Source organism: Balearica regulorum, chromosome 9, assembly GCF_011004875.1.
Source record: "Balearica regulorum gibbericeps isolate bBalReg1 chromosome 9, bBalReg1.pri, whole genome shotgun sequence".
Classification (NCBI taxonomy): domain Eukaryota; kingdom Metazoa; phylum Chordata; class Aves; order Gruiformes; family Gruidae; genus Balearica; species Balearica regulorum.
Genome location: NC_046192.1, coordinates 16,630,888 through 16,645,468, shown reverse-complemented (window position 1 = coordinate 16,645,468; position 14,581 = coordinate 16,630,888). Strand labels below are relative to the sequence as shown.

Here is a 14,581-nt window from a genome sequence, read left to right as displayed (position 1 = left end):
TTTAGGTAGCAGAGAAGCAAAGACTGCTGATCAGTGTGTGTTAGGGCAGGCAAAGGCAGGCTCATGGCTAACGTAATGCTTGAGCCTTCACTGCATTTAAGACTACATTTTTGCAGATACGTGTTCCCAGCATTAAGATTTAGGCAGTATATACTTCCAAAGAACCCTTTTCAAACAGGGGCTGCACTGCATCAATCCCAGTTTGGTCTGAGATGTTGCATACCAGTCATGTCAGTCAGCCTGCACAAACCTTTTGGATGTGGAAAGCTGGTGTGGATCAGAAAGCCAAAGTCCCACTGGAATATTGAGCAAAGGAGTGCTGTGATGTTAACCTAGTGTGCCTATTAGTGAAGTTCTTGTGCCTCCCAGAGGTGAGAGTCTTACACTCAGGTTTCTTTAAAACTGCTGTAGCACCTGTGTCATAAATAGGGCCCCATTGTCTTGCCACACCAGTGAAAATGAAAATGAGTTTTTAAAAAGGATTTTTGGAGTTCTGTCCCTTTGAAGACAATACCCAGATTCCAGGACCACCAGAAGAATGGAGATGAGTGAAATAATTCACCTATGGCTTCTAACCATAAGACCTTGACTTCCTATGTGACAATCCAGTTTATCCAGCTAGGTCCTGATCTTCATTCCACCCGAGTTGGAGAATAGGTAAGGAAAGGTAAGGAACAGGATTAGATTGAGCACCATCCCAGTAAGAAAAAGTGATGAGATGTGGGTTTGTGATCAATTAATGTGGAACCAGTAAGGCAATCTAGTTTTCTTTCAAAATTAGGTCAGGATGCTGGAGAAGAGGAACGGGGAAGTATGCGAGTCTGGCTGGCTCTGTGGTACCTGGGCCGTTTCCTCCATGCTGTAGGGATCCAGCAGTGTGTTCAGACAGAGCAACTGGGTAAGTCCTTCCCTTGGTTTGGATCTTGATAGCAGGGCTTTGGTGCATCTTAGCCAGTAGTAGCCATGACCCAGTGAGTGGAAATAGTCCTCAGGAGGGGATGTTCACTAAGCCCATTATGCCTCAGGCTGGTCCTTCTTCCTCTTATCCTGTCCTTCGTCACTGAGCTAAAAGATGAGCTCTTTCTTCTGGGTTGTCTGAGGAAAGCACAAGTGCACCTAACAAATAAAACACTTCATGATGCTCCTCATCCTTGGTGCCTGTTGTTCTATGGTGAGGCAATGACTTGGGTCATGGAGTACTTTCTTCAGGATAAAACAACGAAGAGAGTCCCCCACCCTCCAAATCTGGCCAAGGCTTTACAAAGCCCACGGGAGTTCCTCCATGAAGGCACAGTTTGACTAATTCCTGTTAATGCACCAGTTTATAATATCTCATGGAAATTCCCAGTAGCCTGGGACCCTGCCATAGACAGATGTGTTGCTACTGTTCAAATGTGGACTTAACTTAAATATTGAATAGAATTATTTAGAGAGCTGGTGATAGGATTATGGCTCTAGAGTGTCTGACTCTCAAATCTATGCTTTCCTATATCTATTCTCCCCAGATATTATTTAGAATAATTTCTCTTTCCAAACAAAAAATAATTTTGGGAAAGGCAGATTCCCAGCTCAGCTATGAAATGTCATCTCTGATGATGATGATTATGGGATGCAGCAAATGCATACATAATTATGCTCACTGCTCACAGAGCAGCAGATAGGCCCGTTTGCTGCCTCCTTAAGTATATAACCAAAGACTTTTCCTCATGCTGTCTGCTCTGTGTGTTTTCATGGGCGCATTCCCTAGGGCTTATTGTGAAATTGTTCTATTTTTTCAAAGTGGGGAGAAAAAATGAAATTATTCTGTTGGAAATGCCATTGATTTGTCTGTGAAATCATTACAGCTGTTTCTGTCTTGAAAGCATAAGAAGAGGAGTTCCTGACTTTTTTTTTTTTAATGGAGAGAGGTGGGGAGCAGTCTGACAATAAGAATGCAGTGAATTTTGCAAGCAGTTCTGAAAGTTATGCATAAGAGAATGCAGAACAAGGAAAATAAATTTAAGAACATCTTCAGGCTTTCAGATATGTAGCTTGATCTGTGTCAATAGTTATAACTGGATCTTGGTGTAGGGTAATGTGATGCAAAGGGTTGTGCTTGACAGACTGAACTTGCCAGCCTTGAGTCACAGAAGGAGAGGCCCAGCAGAATATATAATGTAAATGTTCAAATAATATAATGAAAAATACCCTTCTGAACTCATTTTAATTTTCATATTTAATGGAAGAGACTTAACAAAACACTTTTCTTCCCTGTCTTTTAACCACAAACAAAAGCTCTGATGTGGAGTCTGAAATTGCTCATCAAAGGAAGAGACCAGGCTAGGATTTAGTAAATGGTGTTTTTTGAATAAAGCAATTAGTTCTAAAGGGAACATGTCATCTTCTGTACATTGCTAAGGTAGAACAGTCATTGTACTTTCTGGCACTCCATCAAACTGCTCCTTGTGCATAGTTATTGGAGAAAGTGCATTTACACGTACTGTCCACGTCCAATGCCGGGAAGAGGTTTCTTAAATAACAAGACACAGACTATTATGTGCATTAGCTTTATTATTTTTTTTAAAAGTGTCTTAGCCTTTGGGGACTGAAGGTACTTAATAATATGTTGCAATTACAGTGTGCCAATGTGTTGTCGTCATACCTCAGGTGCTTGACAATCAAACAAGTGCAGATTAACCTTTGGTTGTCCATAGAATTTCTAGCTCGCTTCTTTTATGTCTGGAGCTTGCAACATGTCTGCAGTGCGGCAAAGGGGCAGCATATGTCTGTGATCTTGGTGTATTGCCAGAGACTGTCCCAGGAGGAACGTCCTCCTGCACCCACAGGTGAGCTTAGCCCTCATTGGAGATATGAGCTCTAAGCTTTTCGTTAGGCTGGCACGTGACTTTCCATGCAAAGACACAGGGTGCTCAGTAGATGGAGCGTGATCAGCCAGCTTGCACCTTGGCAAGCATGTGTTTGTGGGGATGACTTGCGATTGATACTAAGGGAAGAAAGTATAGGGTACATTTCCAGTCCTATATTGCACAACTCTTGAACTTTCAACCAAGGTGTTACATTCCTGCAAGTTTTCAAAGAAAGAGGTTACCAAAGACAAAAGAAACACTGTATGAGTAGCTCTAAAGAGAGGAAAAGATTGAAGCAATTGCTTGCTTATTATTAGACATCAGAGATGCAACAAGGGAGAACTTGCACCAGGGAATCACTTACAGAGTAACAGGAATTGTCTGTTTTCTGCAGGAAAATGGTTCCTGGTGCTCCCAGAAAGACAGGGTGGTACCTAGTAGCCTGCTCAGCCAGCAGTAACATAAGAGTAAAGTCCCAAGTCACAAAATTCACCACAGGGAGATTGAACAGTGAGTGATTTACTAGTGGTGTAGATGCAACGTGAACTAAAACCTCTCTGGACTGAGCTGTTCAGTCCCTAAATCAGGACAATATGAAATGACTTCTGCATTGTGTTTGTTTGTTTGTTTTCCCCCTCCAGCATCCTGGATATTGAAAAAACTCCCAGAATGGATGTCAAGAAGCCGTTCTGTTGAAGCATGGCAATCACATCATCCTTAAGTCATGGAAAAGAACTGGTTTGTGTTGATATCTGCTAGCCAATCAGGTACAATATGTCATTCTTCATTTGTGCTCTGATTTTCATAACTGTGACCTGCAAGCATGTCTGCGTGTGAAAGAAAGGAGGCAAAGGGAGAAACAGCTGCTGTCTGTAGGTACCAAACAGCAAGAGCTCAAAGCAAACAGCCCTTGTTTGTTGGATGATATAAGAGCTTTGTAGGTGGTGCCTAGTGTTTGGGGTTTTGTTTTGTTTTACCTTTGGAGCTTGAATACAACTCAGTGGGAAATTTTTGGTATCCAAGAAATTCAAAGAAGTTTTAAAGACAAGGTGAAGAGGCCAGGGAAATGCTCAGGAGAACAAGTTGAAGCCTGGCTCTTGCATGCTGCCTGCTCAGTAATGGGATCAGGGGAGATGACTTCTACAGTGGCAGCAACTACACCACTTCATTTTTCATTTTTTGTTTTTGTTTTGGTTTTTTTTTCTTTTTTTTTTTTTATTCTAAAAAAAAAAAAAGTTGTCTCCTGCTGAGGAAGCTTTGCTGGCACCCAGACCTGTCATGCTGTAATCTTTAGGGTGACTTTTCTCTGTGCACTGTGAAATGGGGTGATGTGATGGTGTGAGTAGACAAGCTGCAATACCTTGTCCAGGGCAGAAGCAGAATTGCTCTTGTTTAAGTCAAACCTTGCATCTGCAGCCAAGACAACTGTTGAACACTGGTGGGCCCAGGACATTTCCTTTATGCAGCAGAGTATGTGAATTCTCCCCTGTTGTGCAGACCATTCAGCAGAGACCAGTGACAGTCTTTACAGCATATGCATTATAGGTAGGGATGTTAGAATCACCAACAAGGTTAATGCTTTTCCATCAGAAACCTCTGTTTTCAGGGGCTCACAGGTCACAGAGCTTAAATGCTTCAGCTGATGCCTACTGTGCAAAAGGTCCTTCTTCTCTCTGATTTTGTTCCTGTTTTTGTTTTCTTTCTTTTTGTTTTGGAAAGTTCCAGTTAAAGTGATTCAGCTGTTTTGGAGAATGAGACTGGAAATTGTTTGCTAATAACAAAAATAAGCTTAATTGTTCTATTCAAGTTCCATATTTTAGAGCAGGATCTTAGGCTTTAGAGGACAAAGGGTTCATGGGGTCCCCATGGTGTTAAGGAGGTGCCTTGCATAACATGTCTATAGGAAGCCATGTGTTGCCAAATAGCACATCTCTTCTTATGAAATTTCAAAAAATGGAAAAGAGGGGAAAAAAACAGTTTCAGTGTGTTCAGTGTCTGTATCCTGATATTTACTCTGCTGGGATGGAAATATGGGTGAGGCTGCGCAGGTCTGGCTTTGATGTTGTTTCTCTCAGCTGAAGGGGGTTATTGCAAGGCCAAGCTCTAGGAACAGGGATGTGTCAATCAGATAGAAGTACATAGGACCTGGCAGATATTCTCAACCACAGCAGGTGAGTTAAATTTCAGAGCCTTGTTCCAAAGTGGAAAATCCATATCTTAACATCTCACTTGGAAAAACTGAACACAGGCTACACATTTCTCATCTTTCTAGTAGATGCGTTACCAAAAAAACACCCTTATATGACCACATTAGACACATCTTCCCTAAGTCTAAGGAAAGCTCTTCTGTAGGCTCCTGTTCTGACAGAAACAAGAGTTATGCTGCTGGTATTGGTATGAACAAGTCTCCAGGCTCGTTGGCTCCTCTCCCTGGTTCAGCTGCTCAGACCAAACCTGTAAAATTTACAGGAACAATTGAGGATCTTAAGGAATGTCCTTCACAGGAGAACACAGGAAGACTGACAAAACCACAGGTAAGACTGTTGAGTGGGGCAGGGAAGAGGAAGCATGGCTCAGTGCGGGAAATAATTAGGTATCCCATCACTAGGAGATTTTCCATGTTGGAGGTTAGGATTAGACTCCTTAGCTTCTTTATTTACTGATAATGCGTAAACTACAGGACATCTTCTTACTGCAGATGACACTAGTACAGCCCTGGTTTTCTCTGCTTATAGTCATAAGAAAACAGTCAATCTTGCACTCTCTCTGAGATAGTTCATTACAGCTTCATAACTTTGCTTGGAGAAACAAATCTTTTACGACCTTCAGGAATCCACTTACTGTCCCGTCATGCCTCTGGAATTCAGGACTTCAGGAATTCAGGGGCTTGCTTTTGGAAATGCTGGTATTTCTCAGGATGATGTTTCTGGGTGCCTTGTTGGAACTGTGACTGTGAGTGAATGAGCATTGAGGTATGACTGATTGAAAGAGCTGATGATGAGAGTTGACTGCTAAACTCAGTATTACGCACCTTAGCATTGGTATCATTCTAGTTCTTGGCTTGCTTGGCATGCAAAATGAGGTGCTGCAAGAGCACAACATAACCATCCATGTCAGCATGCAGAAAGGAGTCAATTGCCTCACAAAATCTGAGCAGTGGAAGGAAACCCTAAACCACCAATTTAAAAAGTGGAAAAATAAAGCCAAGAGCTGCATGAAAGCATGGGGATTACCTGCCTTCATGGGCTGAGGCATAGATGCCTGGAAGTACAGAACCAGTTTTGTGGGAGAATCCAGCTCCAGCTGGGAACCAGATGCAACTTTCATGACTACTTTGCAGGTCTAAATTGATTTGCTTAGCTGCATGGACACCCAAGAGGCAGCCAGCTCCATGGCTCACTACCAGCCAGCTCAGCAGCTACCCACTCCAGTGAGTTTCCTTTCTATGTAAAGCTTCTTGCTGACTGTTAAAACAACTTGAGGCACTTGGCCACCTTCTCCCAGCAATTCCTATGCTGTTCTTTGGTTTGGGATTGAGAGCTGAGCTCTCATTGGGAGCTTTGTCCTGGTTTCTTGAACATCCCTAGACAAGTGACTAATGCACTCTGGATGCTTTGTGGGTAGGAAAAGAGGTCTTCCTTGGGGAAGCTTGATGTTTGGTAGACCTATGTAGAACATTCTTGCTCCCCATGAAAACCTCCTAGCTCCCTAGACATGGAGCCCTCTGCCAACAGGTCTGTAGTGCCCATCCTGCCTGTGGTGTGGGCAGAGCTGGAGAGTGCTGCTTTTACTGTCTGAAATCCTAAGCTTCTCTATGATCCTTTTTTTTTTTTTTCTTCCATTGGGTGTTACTAAGAGACCTCTTGGAAAGCTGGCTCTTCTTTCTCTCTCTTCATTTGGGATGCTTGATTCCTGGGAATGCATTTAGAGGGAGAGTCTGAAAAATGCTTTTTGCCTAGCAATGAAGCTGTTGCCCAGAAATGTAAAGCCAATGCCACAGGGGACTGCTGAGCCATAGTGCTTTATTCCTGGAACTGCACAAGGCAGCTTGTAGCACATGGGAGCTATTGCCACCTCGCTGATATGGGGTTTTAGGAAATTATGCAAATGCTTTCATGTCTGAGCAACTTGGAGCCTTGGATTTTCTGGCTGGTGATCACTCATCTGTGAAACTACAGAAGCGTGGTATGGCGCACGCTCCTGTCTGCCCCTGCAGTTTCTGGTAACAATGGTGAGGGAGAAGGACGAGAAAGGAACTCCCCGTGCACCTGGTGGACAGTGCAATCCCTTATGCGATGTGTGTGTGTGGGAGCAACTCCCTCCTGACCCTGGTGAAGATTGGCTCATGTCCTCGAGAGCAGGATTTAGATCACTTTTGTCTTTATTCTCCGAGCTGCAGGGATTATTAATGACTATAAAATGACCCAGCTGCAATGTTTGACTTGGTGACCTTCAGTAACAGTGAATTTTGCAGGCTGACTGCACAGTGGGGGTGGAAAAAGTTTTTGCTTATTCTTCAGGAATGTGGGAATGTTTCATAGAGATGTCAGACTGGAAAAGGGGCCTTGAGAGATTGTCTGCTTCATTTACCAACACTGATCGAAGCAGCTGAACCGTGTGATGCTTTCCAATAAGTAGGGCACAGGAGGGAGGAAGAGATCTTGCCCTGTTCACATGGAGCAGAGCGTTTATCCTGCAGCACAAGGACCATGTTTACATGCAGTACTTCTGCACCTGTGGTTTCAATTCAGATTTAAAAGTCCTCAAGTTATTCATGTATTGGTGCTGGCCTGGGAGCTTTGGATAGTGAAACCTTCTGTACCACCTCATCAAAACATTGCCAGGCATCCTTACGTTGTCCTGGATCTGTTATCTGCACCCCAGGAGCCCAGGTCAGGGAGTGAAAAGTCCTTGGCCTCTCTGTTCAGCCTGCTCATCAAAAGGCCCATTAGGATGAGCTGAGCTGAGTATTTTTGTGGCAGAAGCCCTGGACAGAGGCCATAGAGTTAATTTGGTTGATCATGTGCAAGTAAGCAGAGAAGAGCTCTTGTTCTCTACCAGCTCTGAGCAGATCCATGAGCTGAGAGAAAACCCTGCCTGAGTCATTTTGTCTCATCATACCTTCAGTTGAGTGAAGTCTGTTGTAAGAGCGAAGAGGTGCGCTTTGCAGCCAGCCCAGGGAGACACGGCGCACTCCGACTGGAAACCCATCTCATCTCATGCTGACCTATTTTGAAAGAGTAAATTACTCTTCTTTGATTTCATTTATGTGCTGGCTGTCAAGTTATAAGAGCAGCATTTGACAGTGCTGATACTGCCATTTGTATCAGCAGACAATCACCAGCCTAGCAAGAGTTTATAATTTGACTAACAGCTCATGACATTATCCTTATTATTTATTTCTGGCAGAACAAATGCAGTAGCAACTTTCTTCTGTGGCATCAGCTCCAAATGTCTGTGGCATCCGATCAGCCAAGGCTCTTTTTTTAAAAATTCAGCCATACTCCCCCACATCTTGCTAACTTTACAGTCCCCCATGGCATCTGTGTGCAGTGAACTGAGCTGTTGAGACTAAATGCAATTTGCAATCAGGCTTCTGTTAACATGGAAATGTACCGGCTGCTCTCCTGCAGTATGGATTCTCATTCTGTCTAGCATATGGTAGCATTAAATCCAGTCTGGAGTGCCTCTCGTTACCACACTGTCAGTCCTTGCAGAGTGGAGAACCCTGAAAAACAAGTGTGAGAGAAATATATTTCAGGAACTGGCTCTCCTCTAGCAAAGCTTGTCGGGAGCTATCAAAAGGAGCCTGTACCTCGAAAACTAGCCCTGACAGCCACCTAAGCAAGTACAGAAAGCTGACTTGAACACTGATGCAAAAGCCATGTACTTCCCAAGGCAGGTATCGCACAGGGAGAAGGGGCATGGGAGGATCAGACAAGAACAAGTTCATTATTAACAAGTTAAAAAGCTAGAAGCAGTCTATTCTTCTGCTAGCAGTATGGGAGAGAGTTTGATTCAGGGAGATAGCCTCGGGTATGAAGCCAACAGTTATGTAAAGACTTGATATAAATGTAGGCAAAACAAGAAATATATCCATCCACAGAGAAAACAAACAGGCAAGTCTTTCAGCCATTACGTATTTCATTCCAGCTTTTGCTCTTTGTACAGCACATAAAAGTAACCCTGGAATTTCTTCAGTGTTAGCGTATCTCCCATTGTCTTGTAAGGTAGTTTAATTTTAATTTTGCTATTTGAGTGTTATGAATAATTCAGAGTGTTTTCTCGCTGTTGGCTCTGATGGATGTCCTCGGCTCTTCTTCCCTGAGGCGCTCAGAGCTCTGGCCTTAGTGAAAAAGATACAAGCCGGATCTGAAGAAAATTGGGTTTGAGGCAAGAAATCTATTGCCATGGCCCAGCAGCGACATGGGGCATCTGAGTCATGAGCTTGCAGTGCTGGCTTATTCATAACTTGCTTTGGTCAATCCCACCCTGAGGACCACAGCCATCTGTTCTCATGCGCACTCATGTTATTTGTTACTTGCAAAACCACCGATTTGTGTTTGGTGCCCGGAGACTTTGATGTGTGAAGAATCCCAGAGTTAAGGTTGTGGGCTAAGGTCAGAAGTAAATGTTGAGCGCGTTTGATCTTAACACCTGCTTTCTTTTAGACACTTCTCTGATAATTTCTTATGAGTGGAAGTTATTTCAACGTAGGCCTGTATCTGGGTGTCGTGAAGAAGCTGGAGACAGGAGTAGTCAGTAGCTCAGGAGTGTGATTGCAACAAGCTCGAGTCCTGAGATGCAGGATGGAAAGGTGGCAGCAGATCAAAGGCTACTCTTCCATCCTGGAAGATTCAATCCTGTATGGGTGAAGCTATGAGTGACTGTAGCATCCTCAGGTGCTTCCTGGTGGTATTACATTTAAATAAGAATAATATGCTTGTTGGATATAGCTGCTTCTTTCTTTATTACACTTCTCTATACTTTTGATAGAGCTAAGACAAAGGAAACTGTGTATTACCTAGCTTGGACTTTGGCTCTGTCATTGGTTCTCATATCTGCAATATCACTTTGTGAATATTTTAGTGTCCTGACCCATAATGCTGTGGCAATCTTAGAAGGGGACAGCAATAGGCAGATTTGTGAGAAAAATAGAAACAAACTATTGGCCAATGAAGTTTTTTCTCAGAGAATGGTTGTAGATAGGAGAAAGACCTGGACCAGAGAGCAGATGAAGCAGAATTTGGACCCTTATTGGTTCCAGATACCCAGAATATTTTATGTGTGCTCACATGGAGAAAACTCTGTATTTTACATAGAGACAGAAAATAGGTGTGCTCATCCCAACCTAATCCAACGTCATCTTTCTATCTTCTTTACTTCAGTTAAAAATGTGAGGATTAACCTAGGAGGTTCTCATTTTTGAGCTTTAGGCTACTGCAGTATTTGCTTATTTGGGCTAGTGAAAATGAGAATAATCTCTGTTGTGACAACTGAGTAGACCAAGAGACATCTCATCTCCCCCAGGAGGTGCTAATCTAAATTTAATCCAGGATAATAGCCATGCAGTTCAAGAAAGTATTTTAGCACAGGTTTAAATTCTGAAAAATAAGATGGAATTTAAGAATAAGCATGTGTGTTTATGTGCTTATGTGAATATGGGTAGAAAAGGGGGTATTTCCAAGTAACTTCCTAAGTAAGATTCTTAAACATCTTTCCTGAGAACCTGGGTGTCAATTTTTTCTTGACTGTAAGTGGTTAGTTTGTCCTCAGTAGCAGGAAGACAAGCAGCTCTTGCTTGTCATGTTTATCCTAAATGTGACAACAGACAGTTCCTAACTCTGTAACTCTCTCTTCTCCTCCTCCACAAGGCATATTCACTTAGTTGCCTCAGTGATATCCAACTGGGCTCCATCCCAATTATTTGTTTTTCTGGTAATCATCCATATTTCCATGTAAGAAGGAAAAAAAAAAACCAACCAACCTAAAACCAAAAAAAACCAAACCAAGATTAGAATAACTGTGGTTTTGCAAAGTAAATAACTGAGCAGAAACTCTCTGCAACTGGAAAGGGAAGAAGGGAGGACTCTTTTTTGAGGAAGCATTTTCTTTGTTTTTAACGTATGTCCTCAGGTTCCATCAACAGAGACCTTAAGCTGTACTGCAATCCTCTCTGCTCCTGTGCTTTGGTGCCCCATGACAAGGACAGACAAGGCCTGTGAGGTTCTGCGCAAGGTTTTATTGGCGCTGATACCACCGTGCGCTGGGGAAATACCTACAGCTCTCAGCCCTCAAATGCTTGTGGATTCAGTCTGGCAGAGTTCATTCTTAGATGCCTGCCTTAAATGCTATTCCTGCCTTGAAAAGTGAGAGTTCTGGTTTGCAGAGGTATAGTATCCTCATGTTTTCTGACTGAGACCTCCTCTGTCCTGTCACTACTGGTCAGCTTGGTGATCTTAGCACTTCTGATGACCAAAAGTGTCTTTTGAGTGAAAGTGGCTTTTTGTGACTTTGACATGAGTGACCCCTGGTTATGTGGGAGCAAAATTTGTGGCCATGTCTCCAAAAAGATGTTGTCCAACAGGGATGCTGCATACGTGGCTTGTGACTTTAATTTTGGTTGACTCAAAAGTTTCCTGCTACAGCCATCTTCATGATGGGTTACGTATTCTGCTTCTACTTGGGCCGTGTTGATCTTCTGCTACCTGTTTCTTATTTGCTTTGTATCCTAACTCATCGCTACAGCTTTGACTGTCCTATTTCTAGTTCTGATTTCTGGGAAACCTTTACAGAAAGAAAACTGCAGTATAAGCAATAAAAATAGATGAGAATTCTTGTAGTTTCTGCAAACTGTGGTGAACTATCAAGAAGTTGGTACAGAGGAAGCAGAATTAAGGGCCAAGATTAACAGGTGCCACACCTTGGGCGTTTGGAGAGTGCTGGTGAAATAAAAAGAGGCAAGTTGAAGGCATATTTTTAGAGACATGTAGATCATAGGTAACAGTGTTGCCATGGTGTTGATTACAGAAAAGGGCTGTCAGTTTACTTGTAATGATCTAAAAGAAAAATTGTAGTAGTCGTGACGTGAAGGCCGTTGGGAATCAACAGACAGGGCTATTGATAGCAAATGTTTGACATTATTAGTTCTTCTACGCTGACACTGGACAAAGTAATTTACAATAATTCCTTGAGAAGGGGGCCATGGTTATTCATGCCTGATGGGATTTGCCTGTGTTATTCTGGGGACAGATATCAAAGTTTTTGGGAACTTAGCAGCAAGTGAACCCATCAGTGCTTTGATGGGACTTTAAAAGAAGAACTGTAAAGCTCTAAAATGTGTATTTTTGACCTTCACTTCTTGGTCAGTTGCGTTCCCCTTGCCAAAGCTGAGACAAAACCAACCAATTCTCTAGAGATGTTCACTAGTTCGTAGCACATGAAATGCTCTAATCACAGGCAATTTTTGAATGGCCAAATATAAGAACTTCTCACTTCTGTGTAACATGGTCTGTTTACAGAATAATGAAGGATGTCTCCATAGTAACCTGTAAAGCAGTCAAGTCTACATCTTTCACTCTGATACAGTCTTCAGTAAACAGATTGTACATCTGGTTTAAAAAAAAAAATTATAAACCACATTTTTGGACTATGTGACTTCCATTAGTATTAAAGAACTGCTGGGTTCAAGATCAGTCCCTCTGCTTCCCCTTATTTGTTATGTTTGAAATGTTCCAAGAAAGTCAATAAATTTGAACAGATGTGAGTTGCTGTTACATCAAGTTGTCTCTACCTGAAGTGTAGTTCTGCAGGTGAATAGTCTTCAAACACATAAACGAATACTGCGAGGAGAAAACTCCATTGCCTGTGGATAGGGCCAAAAGTCTTGGGCTTACCTTGAAACAGAAAATGTGATCAAGCCTAGACAAGAGACTCTTTTCTGAGGGTAAGAGGAGTTAATCATTAATGGATTTCTGAACAAGGTTATACAATTTTCCTTGCAGGAGATGGGAAGAAAACAAACAAAACAAATATATACACCCCCTTCACCTCCACCAAAAAAAAAAAAAAAACCAACAAAAAACCCCAAACTCAACTCCCAAAATAACCCAGACGAAGAATCGTTTAAGTGAAGGTGATCATGTCTTAAGACACTGGGGATGGCGTCAGTGACTTTTTGAGTTCCTGTTCAGTATTGCTTTCTATGATCCATTATGTTTTCTAAGAGTCTCTCCTAGGAACCAGGTCTGGGTTTTTTGAGAAGAGGATATGAAAGATACTTTCTGGTTTCTGTCTGGTGACACTTCTGGCAGACAGCTGTGTGTGAACCTCTCATGTTCCAGTGTCTCACCACCCTCATAGAGGAAAATTTCTTCCTACTACCTAATCTAAATCTACCCACCTTCAGCTTAAAGCCATTACCCCTTGTGCTATCACTCCATGCCCTTGTAAACAGTCCATCTGCAGCTGTCTTGTTGGCCCCCTTTAGGTACTGGAAGGCTGCTATAAGATCTCCCTGGACCCAGGCTGAACAACCCCAACTCTCTCAGCCTGTCTTCATATGAGAAGTGCTCCAGCCCTCTCATCATCAAAGGTGAGGTCCAGTACACACACACACACACAAAAAGGATGGTTGAAGGAGCAACTTCAATCATCACAGCTGTTTTCCCTGAAAGATCATGTTTCACTTGGGGTTAGAGGTGCAAACTAAGCCAGTGGTGCACTGCCTGGAGAATGGCTGTGTGAAACTGGCATCTGAGTGGGGAGAGAAGCTGGAGTGAACCAGGCACCAGACTGCAGAGATGGGATGAAAGGTAGGGGCCAAGCTGGTGGCTGGCCAGCGGGGTGTCCCAGTCTATTCCTTGTACTGATGTTCATGCTGTTTCATGTTGTTATTTCAGCACACTAGTACCAAACCCAGAAATTTCCTTTGCAGCTCTGGAGAGGTGACTTGTAGGAACTCTAAAATCCAGTTGTTTTTCAAGCTTTAGAGGTGTGAGGGAAGGTAGCCCTAGGGATCCAGAGGGGATAGATTTCTGGGACTCCCTATTTCAGCTGCGCTGATCTGATTGCCTGCTGATATTTCCTAAGCTGCAGATGGAAATGGAAATTTCAAAATGTTGGAAAATAATTGTAGTTACTTTTTAAAAAAACATTAAAAAAAGAAAGTTTTATTCTCGTGAAGGCTGACAGATGATGTAAGGAACAAACATTTGTGGGTCATGATGTTATCTGAGCATGATTTCTGAGTGTTGAGAGCAGGAGGGAACCTGGGCAGCGCACCTCTCTCCTTCCTTGTGCTTTTGTTTTGTGTTGTTTTTTGTTGGTTTTTTTCCCCTCTTCCACTAGTAATGTCTGCACTAATTTCTGCTGCTCCCAATATCTCCTATTGCCAACCGTAATCCTGCATTAATCAATAATAATCAGAGCTTCCTAGCTGCTGCCATCTGTTTTCTCTATACAGGCTGTTTTTAAAACATCTCAATTTGTGGCAAAGAACTTCCAGGGTGTGGTGTATGTGAAATTGGATGGGGGCTGCAGAGCTGGCAGGGATAGAAGGGATGAGGAGATGCTCTCGGGAAGCATCTCCTGCGTTCTCTGCCTGGGAGTTCCTGTGAGTCAGGGAGGGGTTCTTCCCCAGGTACCAGGGTGGCTCCGGGAGATGCTCCCGGGCCTGGCTGGGCACGATAGGTGGCAATCTGCTGCCACCTCCTGTCCGAGCAGGCGATGGCATG

At 43.0% G+C, this 14,581-nt stretch overlaps 1 long non-coding RNA gene across 1 annotated transcript in view; it reads left to right on the top strand.

The window, feature by feature from the left end:
• LOC142602931 (uncharacterized) overlaps positions 1 to 11,111 on the top strand; it is a 47,994-nt gene extending 36,883 nt beyond the window's left edge. Inside the window, exons 3-4 of the long non-coding RNA XR_012836789.1 lie at positions 3,488 to 3,613; positions 10,983 to 11,111. This is a non-coding gene — a long non-coding RNA (uncharacterized LOC142602931). The remainder of the gene's footprint in view (positions 1 to 3,487; positions 3,614 to 10,982) is intronic.
• Positions 11,112 to 14,581: the final 3,470 nt, after the last annotated feature.